Source organism: Oxyura jamaicensis, chromosome 12, assembly GCF_011077185.1.
Source record: "Oxyura jamaicensis isolate SHBP4307 breed ruddy duck chromosome 12, BPBGC_Ojam_1.0, whole genome shotgun sequence".
NCBI lineage: Eukaryota > Metazoa > Chordata > Aves > Anseriformes > Anatidae > Oxyura > Oxyura jamaicensis.
Genome location: NC_048904.1, coordinates 9,721,094 through 9,738,028, shown reverse-complemented (window position 1 = coordinate 9,738,028; position 16,935 = coordinate 9,721,094).

Here is a 16,935-nt window from a genome sequence, read left to right as displayed (position 1 = left end):
CGCCTTCGGGCCCGCCTCGCCATTGGCTCGGCCCGTGCCGCCGCGCGCTGATTGGACGGCCGCCAGCTGCCGCTGTTGCTAGGGGAGCGGGGCGGGAGGGAGCGGGGCGCCGCAGGTCCCCGGGGGGGGGGGTGCGGGGGCCTCCGGGGCTGTCTGAGGTGTCGGGGACCTGCCCCGGTTTGTTGTCCCAGATCAGTAATAGTGGCCCAAACACACTCAAATAGCGGCCCCTCGGTGGCTCCCCGGCCTCCCCATCAAGGAGGAACCTCAGCCCTGCGGCCACGCAGGCCCATGGGGCTGCGTGTGTTAGGCTTACCCTAAGCACCTGACCCCAAACGTCCGTAGGGTTACACGGGCCTTACAGGGGCGGCCCGGCCCCAGCTCACCCTGAGGGACTTCGTGGTGCCACTGCAGCAGTCAGGGCTTGCGTGCCGGCCCGCCGGTGGGCCTGTGGCAACGCGGGCCTGGGAAGGGAAAAGGCTGAATAATGGGATTGCTGCGGCGCAAATTACTAAGCGAGTCTCTCTGCCAATGAACTTAGTGACGCCCTGCCATCTATTTAATCACGGTAATGAGACAGAACAACTCCTCTTAGATACAAATTACTCCGCGTTTCATTTAAAGAAAGCTCGGAGAGCTAAAAGCTGCGCAAGCCGCCACAATTCCGCCTTGCAAAACACTCAGCGAAAGGCACCCTTTGTCTGCTGGAGGCAGGCTGGCCTTTCTGGGGAGCAGCTGCGGCGGGGCTGGGAGCACAGGGTGTCCCTGGGGACACGCACCCCGCACAGCTCCCACCGCCCAGCACGGGCCTGGGCTGCAGATGCTTTCCACAGGGCCCCGGAACGCTGCTCGGTTCAGGGGTCTGAGCATAGGTTCATGAGAGAGATTCAGAGGACAGGAGGTCTTTGGTTTCTCCTTGTACCAAAACACTGGCATGCGTACAGTCTTCTGTAAGAAATAACGATGTATGCTGGTTCTCACTGCTTAAAATACATCAGTCTCGCTTGGGTAACAGTTAAAGCCAAGCAGGGCTTCCTGTTGACAGGTTTCTGATTTATCTGGTTGATGCCATCAGAATTATCTTAATTTAAAAGTTAATTTTCTTATGTGTCTCTCACCATTTACAGCTGGTGACCTCCCCTGGGCTTTAAAGATTTTAAGTCCAATCTCTTTGGGCTGAACCTGGCCTTGAGTGATCAGGTCAGTAATTTACTCAAGAGACTGGCAGTTACAGTTGGAGGTTATCACTACATGCCACCAGTTTTAATCTGTTTGCAAGCCCAGGAATACTACAAACAGCCCAGAGCCGGTCCCAGCTCCTGCCTGATTTATGTCCGCAGCCACAGCGAGGTGGGAGAGCTGCCCATGGGACTGCTCCCGTTGTGTGACAGCACGGTCCTTCCGAGCGCCGGGGATGTTCCCACGGGATCACGGAAGCATTAGGTTTCCTCAAGCCTTGCTTCTTGCTGCTCTTCTTTCCGTCCCTCTCAATTAGCCAGGGAGCAATTCCAGGCTACACGAGTCACTCAGACATCTCCTGCCTCCCTGCGATCAGCTTTCCCGATCCGGGTCATGCCTGTAATGAGAAGACGTTGACACCGAGCGTGGCTTGGCAGGGCTGTGTTGTTGCTTGGCTCTCGCTGCCCCTTTCATTCCTCCGCTGCCCTTGACCGCACGTGGCTCACGGTCACTTCCCTGCCACCAGCCTGCAGCGAGCCCTGCTCCCAGACACAGACACGGGGCTGGTCCCGGGGCTGCCCGGCACTGAGCTGCCCCACATCACTGCTTGGGAACATCGCACCCCAAGCAATGGCTCGGGGCTATGGAGCCGAAGCCGCTGAGCTCCGCAGGCCCCCGGAGCCTCTCGCAGAGACAGCCAAGGTGTCACTGGAGCCAGTAGGGATCGGCTCATGCAGGCACTGGGAAAGGTGCCTGCCTCACACTGCCAAAACCATTCACAAAGTAAATAGGCAATAAACATCCTGCTTCCCTAAACACCCTCCTCTCCCTTGTGTGTGCGTGTATATCTATGTTCGCATTTTTAAAGAGCCGTTGAAAAGCGCCAGGCTGACAGTTTAAAGGAACGAGCACTTCCCTTTATTAACAGAACTCATACAATATAGGAAGCAGCAGAGAAAACTCCTCTTTGCTGGGCTGTGTCAAATCCACGACCCAGAGGAAACACCCCTGAACATAAAGTTCACGCACGTTCATTTTTGTTGTCTCCTGGCCAAGGACCAAGGAACTGTTCCTTTTACAGGGAGCAGAGGAATGCTTTAAGTTCCATGGTTCAATGTTACCTTTGCCAGGATGAGGGCTGCAAAATCTCATTATATAAATGAAAACTGAGACCCTGAATCAGAAGATGTAAGCCAAAAAAATGCAGTCACTTCTCACCAGATCAGCCCAGTTCCAACCCAAGACAGTTTTCTTCCCACTGCACAATCCTCACACTCAGTCTTCAGCCTGTGGTCTGTGCCATTTTTGTTGTGCCTACATTAGTTCAAATTAACGCACATGGTTCTCATTATTAACTTGCAAAACATTTCATCAGATGCTGCGTCTGATTCAGTACACAAAAAGCCAGGCCACTAAAGGAGGACAGCACTTAATTTAATAAGGAAGATGCGAAATGTCATGCTTTAGAGATGCCTTGCACGGAAATAGATTCCATGCTCTATCCTCAGTCCTGGCGGGGTCAGAAATAATAATATTAGGAGCACGGAGCTGGAAGGAGAAGGCTAGCGATGGGGGGACTTCTGTGCGTGGGCAGCAGAGCTGGCTGCCAGAGCCTCAGCAGCTCTGCTGCCGGCCTTGCCAAGCACCTTCTGTCACCCCTGAGCAGTTACAGGCTGAGGCACCGGGGATAAACACCGCATAAACACGGCCGGGCTCTGTTTACCAGGGTGGAAGCTCTGCTCTGGGATTTCTCAAGAGCCGCGGGGATGGGGAGCTGACAGCCACTGCCTGATGAGCCAGGGCACGAGGGGTCACAGGTGATGGATCCGCGCTTTCCTGCAGGAGGCTGTGATTAATGGAATGTTTTTGTCTCCCCTCCAAGTTCCTTTTAACTGATTTGATCAGATCCAGGAACCACAAGCAAAAACATCTGTAGCTTATGGTTTACGGCCTCGGTTTGTTGGCTGTGCTGCAGGCGAGCGGGGAGGACGCAGCAGTGCTGAAGCCGTGAGCAGCACCAGCGCCCGGCCAGGCAGAGCGGTCACCAAGCGGCACGGCCCAGCTGTATTCACGGGCACAGCCGCACCTCTCCATGTCCTGCAAAGCCTCGGGTGCCCTACGTGTGCAAGGGTCCTGCTGGGACCTGCTTGCAGCCAGGAGAGCAGCAGGAGAGTGACCAGGAAAGGAGCTGTGAGCCAGGAATACAGGCAAACTGCTCCCTGCCCTTTCCCGCAGAGAGATGTTCGCCCCCTTCAGAGATCTGGGTGCTACATAGATCCAGCTTGGGCTCCTGATAACAAAGCACCAGCTACTGCCGTGTCTCTCCTTCCCCGGCCTTTATCGGCCGTGTCTCCTGCGGCTGCGCTTCTCCAGCACGACTCTCTCTTCCCTAGCGAGCTGCTGGCACAGCAGAATTCCTCTGCGCTCTCGCAAGATAAAATCATTACTTGTCAAAAGACACACGAGCAGAACAATGTGGTGATAACCCAAAGGTTAGGGCAGGCCAGAAGGATTTTTTTCCTTGCATTTTTTCTATGTTTTCCTGCACGGCCAGGCAGTGCCTGCAGTCCCATGGGTGCCACGGGGGTGGGCTTGCAGCCCTGGCACAGGGTGACATTGCTGGGGCTCTGTGCCGTGGGCGAGCTCAGCCGTTTCGGTGCAGGGTGGCCGTCCCGACAGGAAAGCACCGGTGGTTTTGGTTTCCTCTTCTCGCTTCTCTGCTCAGGCAGCTCCGGCCCCCACCGTACACCCTCCTGCAGCTTCACTTTCTATTTCTGCTTTTTCAGAGCCTCCCTCAGACGTTTCTCAGTGAATAAATCGCTGCTCTCCTGCTCGTCTCCGCATCCCAGTGGGGACAGGCAGTGGCACAAGGGCCATCTCAGCACCCAGCGTGTGCCATGCCGAGTGGCTCTCTGCCCTCCAAGCATTCACCCTGCCCTGGTCTCACCTCAGCAAAGCCCAGCTCCCCGGGGTGCGGAGGAGCACAGCTGGGAGGTGAAGCTCCTCGGGGCAACATCCTGAGAACCTCCCACGCCGGCTGACACCGGGGTTTGGTCAATGTGCCACGCTCCCACCCCACCGCAGCTCCCCACGCAGACATCACCATCGCTGCTTGGAGGAGCTCAGCCGTGCGGGCTATTTAGGGCAGGGAAAAGCCACTTTAGATAAAAATATCAATCAAAACGAGAGAGCTCATCCTTCAGCCGCTGCCAGCTTGACATCCGCACCCTCCAATTACCATCTTCTCTGCAACTGCTCGGCACAGCCGGGTCTCACTCGGAGATGTGCCCCCCACATTCTGCCCCCCTTGCCTTTCTGCAGGACCAGGGGCCCAGCAGACCCTGTCTTTAAGCAAGAGGAGGTCAGAGCTGCGGACGTCTTTCACTGAGCCACCCCGGTGAAGAACCAGTTTTGCAGAGAACTTCTCGTCCCCATTCAAGCCCATTTAATGCTTGCAAGGTTCTGCACAAGTAAATCAACTGAGAGAAAGAAACGCTGGCAAAAATAGCGATTCAGAGGAGACTGTCTGTATTTCACACATCACAGGGTGCCTTTTGTGCAGCCAAGCCAGGAAGAAAAGGGCTTGTGACTCCTCGCTCGTCGCCCTTGCTGCAGATGGGCCGAGAGCTACATGGCAGATCTGGTTCCCTGCAGAAATTCAGCGTGACTCCTGCTCGTCGGGCTCGCCGGCAGCTCCGCTCCCTGCCAGCCAAACCTGCAGCGACCGAATAACCGCGGGGTTCATGCCAAGGGTGCGCAGGCACTAACCTGCCACAGCAGGGACCAAAGCCCCTCTGTCCTCCTCATCCCTTTAGCCATCTGTCCCCAGAGGCAGCCCCCATTTTATCTCCCGAGATGCATTTTTCCTCCTGTTATTTTCTCTTGCCTGCTCATCCGTCAGCCTGCCCCAAAACGCAGCCGTCGGGGAGGAGGCAGGACTGGCAACGCCAAGGGGTCAGGGCAAAGCAGCGCTGATTGGAAATGTCATTTCTTGTGGATCCAGCCTGCCCATATCGCCCTCCCCGGCAGCTTCTCCTGCTGCTCCAGGGACTCTTCCTGCAGCTATTTTTGGTGCCGGGTTACATCACCGCCAGTCGAGCTGCTTTTAAACAGGAGCTGGCTGCGAACATCCAGGCATCAGCTACAGCAAGCCGCATTGCTGCCGTGACAGCAGCCGGGAGGTGACCAGGCTGCACCCAGCAGGGAACAAGAAGCAAGGAGCACCTCCATGCTGCTGGCACCCCGAGCAGCGCTCACCGAAAGAGCCCAGCTCCCCCTGGCACCGGGGGATGCTTTCCGGCAGCATCACTATTGCCTGGCTGTGAGATAACAAGCAAGTTAATTAATCGTCTCCACTTCTCTTCTTTCCAAAGAGAGATTTGATGCTGACCTACTTCTTAAAGGGGAATTTGCAAAGGGCTTCGGTGCCCGTGACAAGTGGGTGGCAATGCAAGCGCTGCTGCTGCCCCTTCCCAGCACCCCAACCACTGCGGGGACGAGACAGCGGGGAGTGAAAGCCAAATATCACGGCTGCGGGGCACGTAACGGAGCGCTGCTCCTGCAAAGAGCTCACGATTTCCAGCCTGGCGAGAAGCTCTTGCTTTTGGGCGAGAGCAGTTCACGTGCTGGCCGGCCACGTGGCTGAGCTGTGAGCCTGCCACAGGCTTGCCATGTGCGGGGCAGCGAGCCCTCAGCCTGTCTGGCACTGTCACCACCACCGCACTTCTCCCAGCCGCCCTATCTTCCAGCCTCCCCCGCTAACTACAGAAAGCTGTGCTGGAGAGATCAGCAGGAAGGGGGAAATCGGGGGACCCCTGCATGGCCCCTCAGCAGCATCCCTCACACCCCCCCCGGCCCCCTGCGTCCCAGCCGGCCAAAATCTCTCCCCTGGGAGACTGCGCCCACAATGAGGGCCAGAGCCCTGAAGGAGGAAATTCTGCATTAAATTCCTTCCTCCCGAGTCACTTGCAGAAAGGGAACAGCGTGTGCTCCCAGCACACAGATGACGTCTCGCTGGCCGCCCGCCGCTCCTGGCGGCTGTCGCTGCAGGGCCATGGCGGGGGGCTGGGGGACAAACACCTCCCCAGGGCCCCCCCACGTCCCTGGGGGGCAGAGCATGCAGACGGTCACCGGAGAGCTGCACAGACCCCCTTCTGCCCTTCTCCTCCATCCTCCGGAGGAAAGCAAAGGCAGAATCATGCTGCAGGTTGTACGTGAGCCCAGGGCAAGGCAGCGATTAGCGAGGGCTCAATGACCAAGCCCAGGATTAAGCAGAAGGACCAAAGCCTCATCCGGTGCAAACAGACACAGCTGTGCAGGGGCCACCAGCACCACGTTAATTCGTCCTCAATTCCTCCAGGGGAATCATGAAACAGTTAAAGCGACCCAAAGAAGCAGTTAATTTTGTATTTGCATTGAGCTGCTTAAAAAGTAAACAGGGAGCAAGGCCAGGCGTGCCAGCAGCTGCCACTGACCTCAAAATAAAAGATGTTGTGGGCTGATCCGGAGCAGGGCAGGCTCGTGAGCAAAGCGAGGGAAGAATGTGGCAGCTTTGCCTGGCATGGAGCAAGTGCTGCTGCCCCCTTCTTGGTTCCACTCTGCCAGCAGGGGCACGGCGTTGGGGAAGTTATCTGAAAAAATACTCCCAGTGATTCTCTCTCATCTCAGAGATGAGGCAGACGTTGCCCTGATCTGAGCAATGCGTGCAGGGATTATTCAAGCAAACTATCTGGGCCAAGGTTAATGAAAAAGCCTGCAAAATCCTGCTGGCCGCAGCGTTCTGGTTCCCTCGCCGCGGGCGGACTGGCGTCACGGGGAGGCGCAAGGCCAGAGCCAGGCACGCACCCAGGCTCGCTTTGGGTTTCCCGTCCTTGTGAAGGCGACAAGAGGCTTAGTTCCTCCCTGTCCATGAAGCACGCAGAGCACCCCTGCTGAGAGCTGAGAGGGATTATTATTACAGTTATTATTATCATTATCTGTTACCTCCGTCATCCCGCAGGAACAAGCTCCGTGCTGCTCAGCAAGAGCTGGGGTCATCACGGAGCAAGCTCAGCTGGCACAGCCCTGCCCTGATGGGCTCCTCTGCAGGAGCAGCTTCCAGCATCTCAGCCCTGACTTTAAAACCATTATGTCTCTGGCCATTAATGCAAGGAGCACCTAGACACCAGGGCACGGCAGTAACTGGGGCAAGAAGGTCTTTGTGAGCGTGCAGGCATACACCAGGAGTTGTCTGAGGGCAGCACTGGCTCTGGAAATTGGGCTATGAGTCGTGCCCACACCTCTTTGCAGAGGTCCCCAGCTGCCTCCCCTGGGAGGGTACCCATTTTTGAGGTCCCAGGCTGCCTCTCCCTTCCGATGGCAGCTCTTTGACAGCTACTGGGTGGTGCTGTCACATTCCCCTCAATCCACCTAGTGATCAATTCATTATCCACCAAAAATCATCTGGGCTCACGGAGTTGGGCTCCTCGAGGAGGAAGCAGCTCCAGCACCCAACCTCTTCTGTCAGCAGCCTCCACCCCTCAGCAAGGCACAATTACCCGTTTGCTTAAGAGCAAGGGTAATTAACCACGCAAATGGCTGCCAAAGAATGTCAGAGTCACAATGGTCCCTGTTACGGAGGAGATGGCACTAAATGGGGATCATTGTTCTTCTTGGCCCTAAAAATCTGCCATTGGCACCCAGCACTGGAAACCAAACCCGTAGAAGCCTCAGGCTGAAGATGCACAGGGCACGGGCTCCTGCTCGTTTCCTCCTGTGTGGCCACCCCAGCGCAGTGTCCCCTGAGGCCACCAAACGCCTGTCACCACACCGGTTGGCACCAGGGCTCAGGATGTTGCAGGAAGGGGTGGCGCAGGGACATTCTGACAGCGGCATCAGGGGGGCTGTTGCCAAGAAATCGCCCAAAATAAGGCAAAGAGGAGGCAGCCCCAGACAGAACCACTCGCCCACCACCGCTCAAGTCCCTGCCAGGAGGCCAGCCGCTCATGTCACGCCTGGGAGGGGGACGGTGACAGCTGGGCCACAGCCATGGGGAGAAAAACCTATTTATAGTCCATATAATGAGCTACATCTGAGAGAAGATGACAGGGAAGGCAATGCGTCAGCAGGGCAAGCGGGGCTGAGCTTTCCCCCTAACGGGGCAGTTGTTTCACATTGAGCCTGTGTCACTTCCAGCAGTGTCACTTCCAGCAAATGGCATCTGACAGCCCCGTCCTGCCTCTGTGCCCAAATCACGGTGACCACCCCACCACGTTGACCACCAGCCCTTGCTCACGATCCCCAACCTTGCTGCAGGCAGCACAGGGGGGGCAGAGCACCCCCATGACCCACTGTCACCCACGGTCCTGTGGGGACCACTCATGTCCTCACCCCGCCAAGGGCCACCAGCTGTCACGGTGGGGACACCTCTGCCCCAGATGAGGCCTACCCAAGCCTAGCTCCAGGGGAAAGTGAACCAGAGCTCGGCCCTGGGACCAGCCTGCAAGCTCCAGGGTTAAATGTCGGTGAAGGTCCCCTCCCCAACCTGGTGACCGTGCCACCAGGTCCCCTCCCGGTGAGGGTCCCCTCCCCAACCTGGTGACCGTGCCACCAGGTCCCCTCCCCAGGAGCTCAGGGCCCCGCAGCCCTGGCAGCCAGCGGCTCCCCGGGGTTATTTTTAGCCTCCTTGCTCAGCCTTTCGTTTTAAAACCGCCCACGGGAAACATTTCCATTTTATCATGAAAACAACTGGGCTGCAAAAATAAATTATGAGGACATCAAAGTGCTGGAATAAAAGGGGGAGGAGGGGAGAGGCCTGCTTGCAGCACAGCTGGGGAGAGCGGAGGGGCAGCCCCCCGCCATCCCGTGGCTTGGGCACAGGGCGACCTCCTGAAGAACTGTCCCTGAGGAGAACCCCTGTGGTGCCTGGGTGCCCGGAGACCCCAGGTCCTGCTTGCTGGGGGCCCCAACCCAGCTACCAGCCCCTGAGGTGTCAGCCATGCATACAGACCGCAAGCAGCTCCACCAAAACCCCCCAAAATGTCCCCTCCCACACCCAGCCCCACGGCACTGCGGAGCGGTGGCCATGGGGAGCCACCAGGCTGGGGACGAGCCAAGAGCCTGACCTTCGCCTGGCCTCCTGCCTGGTGAAACCCAAACCTCACCCATGGTGTCTCTTACCGAATTAACAGATCATAACCTGCCCGAGGAAATTAACCTGGGAGACGTGGGGCGGAGCAGTCCCTGGGGACTTCACAGGGCCCAGAAAAAAATAAAATTAAGGTAAAAATAATCAAAGAGCCTCCATTCAGCAGCCACAGGCACAGCTTCTGCCCCACGATTATGGCCATTTGCCAGCCCCGAGAGATCTCTGAATGAGCTACGGGCAGAGGTGGGGGCACCAAGCAGGGGTCCCACAGTGTTGGGGGACATTTCTGTGTCAGGCTGTGCTGCTTTCAGCAACTCAAACCCTCAGCCTGATGAAAAAACAGACTGAAATTTGGAGAGGAGAAAGTCACAAGCCCTCTCCCCTGTGGATACACATAGCAGGGTGGCCACAAGCAGAATTGGCCAAAATCTGTCAGCGTGATGGAGAGAAATCCCAGAGGTGAGCCCTGGGGTGGGGACACGAGGGGCAGGACATGGGGACAACCCGAGGGAGCTGCTCGCGGGGCTGGCACCCAGCTGGAGGCACCCATCCCCATGGGGCTGGCTGTGACCCAGCTCTCAAGAAGCACTCATGAACACTTCAGCTATTTTATTTATTTTATTTTAGCGTTGCCAATTTAGCTGGCTGGGTGAGGAGTGCCGAATTACCCTGAGTCGGGGCTGGCACCCAGCAAACCGCCTGCTACTGTTAGCGATCACCTGCGCCCGGTGGAAGGGCTCTCCTCAGCCCAATTTTCCAATTCAAGAAACGCCCTCCGGGGAAAAAAAACACGTTGCATCACTGGAGATGCTATCATCCTGCATTCACCCCGGGTGAGAAAGTCGGGCTGGCACAGGCAGCCGTGGGAGCTGGTTGTTTTTTCAGGCCGCCAGCATTGCAAAACGCCTTTTCCAGTGGCGATACCGATGGGGCAATTCTGCACCTCCACACGCAGGGCTGCGCCGCTCTTACAGAGCCCTCCGACAGGGACCAAACCACAGAGAAAACTGCTTTTGTTTCGGTCTCCCTGCCACAAACCCACTTTCTATCCATCCATTTCAAGCAGCCATCCAGGGCCGATGCGCACGGCTTTGTCTTTGAGAGGCGGCCGCGGCGGCAGGGAGCCCACCCTGTCATTAGGGTGTGGGTGCTCTGGGTGCTCGTGTTCGCCGTGGGGTTTGCCTGTGCGCTTGTTTTCCTCGGTGCTCAGCTCTGCAGCTGCAGCCCAGCACGCTGCCGGCCCAGCTCTTGTCCTGGGGATGAGGGCAGCATCCCCAACCTCAGCCACGGCACCCAAAACGATGGGTTTGTCGCCCACCTGCAGCACGTGGAGGGGAATCAGCACATGGCAGGGGGACAAGCTTGTCCCCAGCCCCACCCCTCACGGAGCAAAGGGGCTCAGCATGGCTGGCAGGCGGTTGCAGAGCAGCAGTGCCCATCGCACGCTTCTCCATGCTCCTCCAGCCTCCTGCTGTGCCGGCTGCGAGGTTTTAGGTACGTGATCACACCTACAACACAGCCACGTGTTTCAGTAACACACATTATGTATTGCCCTCGTATACAAGCACAAGTAAGGCGCCCTGCCCTGGGCTCCTGGCGCAGGCAGCCCCACGTTATTGTCATTTCATGCCTGATGCCGGAGCGCGGCCACACCTCCCTCCTGGCTCTCCCCTTCCCCTGCCCTGCCCGCTCCCCGGGCCGAGCTGCCTGGCTCCTGCAGCTCTATTTCCGCACGGCAGACTGGTCATTTCCCTGTCACAGGTCTGGGTTTTTATTTAACTCCCTTTCAGCTTCCCAAATTAGTAAGGACGGGCTCCTGCTCTGTTTGCTTTGGAAGAAGATGCATTGCCACAAATTATTTTTGATTAAAGTAAACAAAGTCTCTCTCTTTCTTTTTTTTTTCCTCCCTGCTTTGATGTCATGGCTAATTTTAGCTCTCAGAGGAGTGATCCCAAGGGCACTGGCCAGGGCCCAGCACAGGGCACTGGAGACGTCCGATGCTGCCAGCCCTGCCCAGGCACTGCTGCCAGCGGCCCGCGTACCTCCGAGCCTCAAAACCGCCCTGGCTGGGGGCTTCGACCAGCAGCAGCCACCATGAAAATGCCCCCAGGCACCAGAGCGAGCACCAGTGCTCGGGGCACCATCTCCAAACCTGCAGGAGTGGCACTGGGGTGCCCATTGTGTCCCTCATGCCCTGCTGTCCCTTTGTCACCAAAAAGGCACAGGCTGTCCCAGAGCCATTTCTGTTTCGTTTCCCAGCCTTGGGGACTTTCCGTGCGGAGCAGCCTGGCACAGCAGGAGACACCACAGCCACGAGAAACCAGGCTCTGGGACAGGCACAAGGTGCAGATCCCAAGCACGGGGGAACAGGAGGGGTGGCCGCATGGACAGGGGGAAAACACAGCCTATTTCCAGCACACACACGGGGTTGCGAAATGCAGGATTTGTCCCGGCTGGGCTGTTCCTGGTGGCCGAGCCAAGGGATTAGCGGGTGCAGTAATTCCAATTTAACCTGCGGGGAATCAGCGCTGCTTCACATTCCTGTTTCCTGAGTCTGTTTACTACCCACCCGTGCTCATCCACTGACCGGGGAAGCAGGCAGATGGGGGTGCAGGTGTTAAAGCAGGGGCTGCAGCAAGCCCTGGCTGGCACAGTATGGCACGGCACGGCACGGCACAGCAGCATGGGGCCGGGCCATGGGCAGGATGACACCAGCTCAGACCCACGCAGGGTCCTGCGGCTTGAACAGCGTGGGGGGGGGGGTTCAGGTGAAGACTTGCACAAAGCCCTGAGTCAGCAAGGGCATACGGGGCGTTATTTACCCAGACTATTTTTGGTAGCTGTTTTGCAAGGGGACAGCCCCTCCTCACCCCATCCCCATGTGTTCACCGCGGGGAGCATCCTTCCCACCCCAGCCAGCCCTCGCCTCAGCGCAGGTTTGGGGTGGCCGACCACCCAGGGGGACATCTGGGTGCTGTCCCACGGAGGGTCCCCCACAACCCCCCCCCCTCCATAGCCCCCACGGACGGGCCCCCTCCTGGCAGCAATCCCGGTCAGCACAGACGAGGCTATTTATAGCTCGGGCTGATGTTGATTTGGATGAAGTGGCAGATAACCAGGTTATTTTTAGGTGCAGGGCAACATGCTCTGCTGGCTCAGGCAGGCTCTGTCCCACCTGCAGGGACATGGCTGGGCGCTGGGACAGGGGGCAGAAGCAGGGCATGGCACCGTGCCCGAGGATGGGGCAGGATGAGCCCAGTCCCTTCCCCTGGAGCCCAAACCCACGCTGCAGGGACCTCTATGGTGTTGGGAATTAACAGTGCTTTCAGTAACAGCCGCCCCAGGCAGGCCACGGGTCACATAAAACATCAGCCCACGCGGCCAGGAGCAAGTAAAGAAGCGGCTGCGTTGCTTTGTGAGCCTTCAGACTAATGGCCAAAATCTGCTCTCATTGAAGGCTGCACTGGCACGGGGTTCAGAGCCAGCTCTTTGATCCCTCTGCCCGAGCACGCTCGCAGGAACCATCGGGAAGGCCACGGCAGCGACAATTAACCTTGGGCGCGTTATGCAAGAGCATTGTGTTCAGGAAGGACAGGAGCGGCGCGGAGCCTGGAAACACGGGGCCGACAGCAAGCGGGGGAGGACTCGCTGCGACCACAGGCACAGCCACGGAAAATGACCCCCGGGTGATAAAATCTTGGATAAATCCTCACTGCCCAACAGGAGCTGTAAAAAACTCATCGCTCCTGGTGTCTGGAAGGGGAGCAGAGCCGCCCCAAATGACGGGAGCAGCCCCGGCCATGGCACGGTGTCACATCCCGTCCCCACCGGCTGGGACACGCAGACACCTCCCAGGAGAGCTCCTGGTGGCGGTGCAGCTTTTGATTTACAGCCACGCTTATCAAGGAAACTGTCTGTGCTCCTTATAATGGGCAAAAAGCAGCCGCACAGAGGTTTGCGAGGCTGTTTTCCCCGGGTGCTGGTGGTGGCAGGCAGGAGGTCCAGTCCTCCCCGCTCCCCTGGCACGGGCAGCACAGCAGAGAGCTGGATGTGGCCCCAGCCGCGCTGCTGGCAGGCACCTCTTTGGCTTGATTAAAAGAAAACCGAGCAGGAGCAGTGCCCGGCCGCTCGCTGGAGTCAAGTGACAAACGCACGGTTTCCAGCGTGCCCTGCACGAGGGCAAGGTCTGGTTACTGCAGGTCTGGGCCAAAAGCAGGTGTGAACCCCAAGGAGGAGCCTGCCCTAAGCTGAGAGCTCACCCAACCCTGCTGGCACCCCGACGGAGGAGGGGGTCACATTATGGGGGTGTCAGCAGGGCATGGCTGACAAAGCAGCTAGGAAAAGCAGAGGGAGATTTAGCAGGCAGCCTCCCCCTCTCTACTCTGGCTTGTTCGAAGCACCAGAAGCACAGGTCAGCAAGCAGAGCCCCGTGTCACGGAGCTGTAAAACCCTGATGTCAGTGGAAAAGTGAGCGATACATCAGGCCAGCCAGCCGGATCACCCCAGGACAATCTGGAAGGCAGGGAAGGGGCAGGTGTGGGAGCACAGAGGGGCTCACATCCCACGCCAAGGCCCACGCGAGCTCTGCCTGTGGGGCTCATGTGCCAGGGGTGAAGCTCAGCAGTGCCACACAGGGCAGGGATGGCTGAGCAGCCCGATATCCCGGGTAAAACTATTATATAAGGCAGGACCACGTGAAGGCTGCCTGGTGAAAATGTAAATAACGTTTGTGCCAAAGCTCAGCCACGGGGCCAGCAGGAGCACAGAGCCACGCACGGGGACGCCGCGGCCAGGACGACGAGGGTGGCGGGGCTCATGGCAGTGCTTCACGCCTCGGCCTGCGCTGTTTGAATCCCTCCCTTCTGAAAGCAAGACCTGGAACTAGCAAATAAACACTATCTGGAAGCACAAAAGGCCTGACAAATCTCCCAAAAATTCTCTACGTGGGCTGCTGGCGGCGGTTGCACAACAGGAAGAGGCTGTTGATCACATTTGCCGCGTGCCAGTTCCGTGCACGCGTGCTCCAGAGCTGGGCCGGCCCAGGCCCCGCGCTCAGCTGAAGCCAAAATTTTGCTGAGGGCCAGCACCCCCTGCTCTCGGCCTCCCACCCGTCCTGGTGCCCTGCTCCGAGGTGGAACGTGGAGAAGCAGCCTTCGTGCCCCAGGAGCACCGAGGGCTTTGCTTTCGGTCTCAGCACAAGTTAATGAGTTAACCCCTGTCAGAGCTGACTTGTCCTTAAACTTCAAAGTCTGGACATCTCGTGGAAGGACAGAATTTGACCCTGAGCGCAGCCAGCTCCGAAGGCGAGGTGGGAGCTGGGCTTTGCCCTGGGACGGGAGAGGTGCAGGTGGGTGCTGTGGGGCACCCAGCTCCCTGCAGAGCCCAGCCAGACCCTGCGCTCTTGTAGGGCATCAGCACCCAGCCCAGAGAGGGTGGGGAGTGGGCACGGGGACAGGGGCAGCTCCTCCTCCCCAGCAGCAATACACAGCGCCAAGCACACACATGCTCTGCCTTCCCCTGGCCAGAGGGAGTTATTTCTGACCCCTACTAAAATAGATTTGGGCAGCATCTTAGATCCGCTTGTTGACATCGTATTGCTTCCTCGACGCCGCAAACGCTCCCCCAAGAGCCAGCCCAGCCGGGACCGAACACCAAATGGGCTCCAGCAGGACCCACAAACGGTGCCTGGATGTCCTGGGGGGGCAGGGGGCCGGCTGCTGAAGGTGCAGCGGGTGCAGGAGCACCGAGGCCACCCCTGCTCCCCTGGGTGCTGCCGCCTCTCCCCACGCCGGTCACTTGCTGCCACCTGGTGCCACCACCCCACAAGTGCTGGCGCATGGAGCTGGCTAAAGCAGGGACCCCACGGGCGCTTTTGTCCACGTTGCTCATATCCTGTGTCCTCGCGCAACAGGGCAAAGAAAGAGCAACGGGAGCTAGATTTCTTTGGTGGTGTTTTTATCGTGCAGGACAAGGTCATTCCCAATGGAAAAGTAGGGACCCCCCAGGTTACACCAGCCCGCGGAGATGCACGACATCTCGCAGCTCCAGCAGGACTTAGTGCCCTGCCTGAGCTGTGGGAGGGAGCTCAGCAGCCACCCAAAAGGTGATGGGACTCGTGAACTGCTCGTGAACTGAGCCCCCCGCTGTCTGCAGGCAGCGCAGCTGGGGACGGGTTTGTTCCAGCTCCATGCATCACAGGTACATGAGGGGCAGCTGGCAGAGCGTGCAGGGTCAGGGAGATTTTGTCCCGCAGACATGCAAGAGGGAGCCGCAGGGAGCTATGAAGGCACTCCTGGAGTCCTGCCTCGCGAGGACTTCATGCTACATGCCCCAGGAATGCAGGTCACCCTGCGCCCAGGGAGCCCACGCCGAGGTGACAGACCTCAGTGCTCTTCTTTGATCTTACAGCCCCCGTGTGATAAAGAAGACACCCTGTCCTCTTTGCTGGGACAAAGCACATTTGTCACTTCTCTAGGCTGACTTGGAATAGGAGTGCCTGGCAAAAAAAAAAAAAAAAAAAAAAAACACCACTGACCCTACTGATCTTTAGTTTGAATTCTGCATGAGAGGAAGATGTTTGATCAGAAGCAAACACTGCCCCGGTGGGAGCAGCGCGGCGCTGGCCAGCACAGCTGGGAAAAAGCATGAATCCCTCCCTGCTCTGTGAGCAGAAACCCGATGGCTCACCCAGTGCTCCCACACAGCTTTTCCCCGAATACACATTAAAAATAATAATAAAAAAATCAATAGAGCAGTACGTCAAGGCTGCGCGTGGGTCCCATTTTCCAGAGCAAACCAAGGGTTTCTAGGAAGCGGCTCAATGCAACGCCACTGCCTTCGGAGCAGCATTCTCACAGCTATTCGCCGTGCCCTAACGTAATAATAAAAAGATGGCAGTTGCTGTCCCCCGGGACATACTGGGCAGCCCCAAAAAGAGCCTGCCAGAAGGGGGAAAAACACCAAAACCAACCAAACAGAAAAAAAACTCTATCCCATACTGTAAAAATCCCAAACCAACCCAAACACAGCTCTTATGCGTTTTTTTGGCGTTCCCCCCGCCGGTTTCAGCCGGGCAGCCGGCCGGGCTGGCAGGGCGCAGTGCCTCTCCGCGGGCGCCCCGTCCCACGCGGGCAGGACGGACGTGTCCCAGGGTGCTCCCATCCCGGCTTCCCCGGGATAAACACATTTTGCGGCCAAGGGGGTTGCGAAACACGTTGAGTCAGGGGAAGGTTCAGCGGCCTGTTTGCAGAGCCGGGTGAAGGACTCCGGGGGAGCGGGGCAGCTCCCCGATGGCACCCTGCACTGCTCGCTCCTGCTGCTGGGTACCGCCAGCACCCGAACCGCAGCACCCACCACAGGATGGTGCCAGCAGCTGGCAGAGCCCCAGCTGTGTTCTCAGACACAGCCTGCGGAGTGCTACGAAGGCTTCGAGCTGAGCACCCAGCCCCCTGTGCTTGTCCACTGCTTACCGAGGACTGCAAGCAGCCCAGGCCGGCAGCAGCAGGACCCCCCATTTTTCCCAGCACTGAGCACCCAGGAGCAGCCGCCGCCAGCTCCATCCTCCCCTCCCACTGCCCAGGCTCACCCTGACCGGGACCCACTGGGCTCCCTGTGCCCTGGCAGGGCAGCCA